The sequence below is a fragment of the Lipotes vexillifer genome, unplaced genomic scaffold (genome assembly GCF_000442215.2).
Source record: "Lipotes vexillifer unplaced genomic scaffold, Lipotes_vexillifer_v1.1 scaffold671, whole genome shotgun sequence".
Classification (NCBI taxonomy): Eukaryota; Metazoa; Chordata; class Mammalia; order Artiodactyla; family Lipotidae; genus Lipotes; species Lipotes vexillifer.
Window position 1 is genome coordinate 2,979,336 of NW_006782851.1, and position 3,007 is coordinate 2,982,342.

The following is a 3,007-nucleotide window of genomic DNA, read 5'->3' on the forward strand; positions in this document are numbered from 1 at the left end:
TGCGCGTCCGGAGCCTGTGCTCCGCAACGGGAGAGGCCGCAACAGTGAGAGGCCCGCATACCGCAAAAAAAAAAAAAAAAAAAAAAAAATGCGGTCTCCCCAAAGTCCACTGTGATCCGGGTGTAGAAGGGGACAGAGCTGCAGCAGGTGAGCCTTGATGACACAATGCTGAGACAGGAAGGAAATGTCCAGAACGGGGAACCCACAGCGACCGAAAGGTTAGTGGTTATTTGGGGTGGGGATGGAGGGGATGGGCTGACACCTGAAAGGGACGGGGGTCTTGGTGAGCGGACAGGAATGTTCTCAACTTGACAGTGGCGAGGATGGCACGTACTGTGCGTTGCGTCTAGAGACTCTCATACAGGGTGAAGTGAGCCAGAAAGAGGAAAACGAATACGGTGTAATATCGCTTATAGGCGGAATCTAGAAAAACGGTCCAGATGAACTTATTGGCAAAGCAGAACGAGAGTCACAGACGTAGAGAACAAGCTGACAGTGACCAAGGAGGGTCGGCGGGTGGGACGACCTGGGGGATTGGGATGGACACAGACACACTACGTAAAACAGAGAACTAACAAGGAGCTACTGCAGAGCTCGGGGAGCTCTGCTCAGTACTCTAATGGTCTAATGGGAAAAGATTCTAAAAAAGAGTGGGTACATGTATATGTACAACAGAGGCACTTTGCTGGGCAGCAGAAGCTAACACAGCATTGCAAAATCAACTGTACTCCAATTTTAAAAAATGGGGGGACTGTAAGGTATGTGACTGACCCCTCAGTGAAGCTGTTTAAAAAGGAAGGGTGCGGGGGGCCTGCCGGACGTCTGGAAAGGGGCCCCCTGGAGCCTCAGCGAGGCTCGTCCTGCTGTTGGGGGAGGGGACACCGGGCCGAAGAGGGGGCAAGAGATGGGGAAGCAAGGCCGCTCCACAGGCGGCTCCTAGAGCTCAGGTGGGAGGAGGGGACGGGGCCACGGGGAGCAGGGCTTCTCCTGTTTCAAGTTTGGGGAAACTTCGAAGCAGGGTGCTGAGTAAGGACAGTGTTTAGCTCCGGGGGGGAAACAGCCCCAAACTCCCCTTACCTTCGAGCCACTCCTCCAGGGATCTGCAGGGTGTTTGGGGAACTCAGATCCGCGCGATTCTGTCTGGGACTATTCTCTGCGCTGCTCACAATGTGGTTTGATTTGGCTGGGCGTGAGGTGAAAAACACCCAGAGCGCCAGCAGAGGATGGAGATGGGGCTCACCGAGCACCCTGGCCGTGGCTGGGGACCGCGGTGTCGGCTATACACCGGTTGACCACTCAGGCTTTCTCTCTGCCTGCTTTCACGCTGGCTGTGGATCCAGCCTCTGGATGCCTCAGCTCTTGGGCACCTTCCCCAGAATAAGGTCTCATCTCCTCAGGAGAGCGGAGGGAGGGCGTGCCCAGGGAGCAGGTGGCCACCGCAGCCTCGAGGGACCAGTCTCATCGCTGGGAAGGGCCCAGCTGGTGAGGGAGACAAACCTGGAAGCCAGATCAGCATCCCGGCCGCGGCCCCAACTGGCCGGCCCGGAGGGCTCTGCCTGAACAGCTGTGCCAGCCAACCTCCACACACACAAAGGCAGAACCGTCCTCCTACGAGACATGGGGCGGGGCTGAGCCCTCCTTCTTGGGCCCCAGGACTGGCGTCCTCAAAGCTCTCTCCAGTGATATGGCGATGTCCCCATGGACCCTATGAAGGATGCAGGTGGGGGCAGCCAGCATTCAGATCGGTGGTGGGGGGGGCCCTCCTCAGGGGCCGGCTGGCATCCTCATCCAGGACGCCCCAGCCCAGGGCGGCTACTCCACGGGCTTCCATTATCTGGACGTCAGAAGTGGGTTTGCGTTGGTGAAATTAGTGGATCAGCGGAAAATAGTCCACTGACAGGCAGCGTAGTTATTAGAAACGGTTCTCACTGGAGAAGGCAGAAAGCACTGAAGGTGTGCAGACGGGCTCAAAGGAAGCTCACCCCACCGCCTCCACGCGGACGGGTTTTAAGGATCCAGTGCGGGAGGCATCCACCCTTGGTGACGGCTCCTGAGGTTTGATTCCTCAACAGCTCTGTGCACAGTTCAGTCCCCTTACGGGGGACTCTGGTTGCCTGTCGCCCACTAAGAGGGCAGTGGCGTCTGCCCCCAGAACACTGCCCTTCCTGCCCGGCCAACCCAGGAGGCAAAGGGTCACTGGGGCATCTGGAAACACAAGAGCCCAGGTCCTCACTGAGCATAAAATACAGGAGGTCTGACTGTTCTATGTCTGCTTTTGGTGACTATTTGATTCATCCGTGTCTGCACACCCGGCAAACTCTGGGCATTATAATGCCTGTTGCATTATAACCAGGCAGGGAAGTTGCAGGGAGGCGGCTAACCCTCATCCATCTCAAAGTTTTCAGTGGTAACCACAAAGAATCTGAGGGCCGTGCATGACCAGCCTGGCTCACGGTGGTGGACACAGACACCCAGGTCCTCCAACGAGAGCTCAGCTCTGCAGCTGTAACAGCTACGTGATGTGGCCCAGGCACCGGGCGGACAGGGAAGATGCCGGAAAGGCACCAAGCAGGGGACTCTGGGCAAGGGGGCCCCTCCTTGAGTTTCAGCTTGCTGCCTGTCATGGAGTGAACTGTGTCCCCCAAAAGAGACGTTCAGGTCCTGGCCCCTGTGGAGGTGAGCTTATTTGGAAATGGGGTCTTTGCAGGTGGGATCAAGTTAAGGTGGGGTCATACTGGAGTAGGGTGGGCCCTAATCCAAGGACAGGGGTCCTTATAAAAACAAGAGGGAACACACAGAGACCCACACAGGAGAAGGGCACGTGAAGACGGAAGCAGAGATTGGAGCGGGGAGTCTACAGCTGAGGGACGTCAGGGATGCTGACAGCCAGCAGAAGCTGGTCGTCCCCACACCTTGATTTCCCACTTCGGCCTTCCAGAACTGGGAGAGCATGGGTTTTTGCTGTTTTTAAGCCACCTAGTTGGTGACAGTTTTGAATGGCATTCCT

The 3,007-nt window shown here is 56.8% G+C and overlaps 1 protein-coding gene across 1 annotated transcript in view; it reads right to left on the bottom strand.

Moving 5' to 3' along the window:
* Positions 1 to 3,007, bottom strand: part of RIMBP2 (RIMS binding protein 2) — a 112,326-nt gene that overhangs the window by 43,133 nt on the left and 66,186 nt on the right. The window lies entirely within an intron of this gene.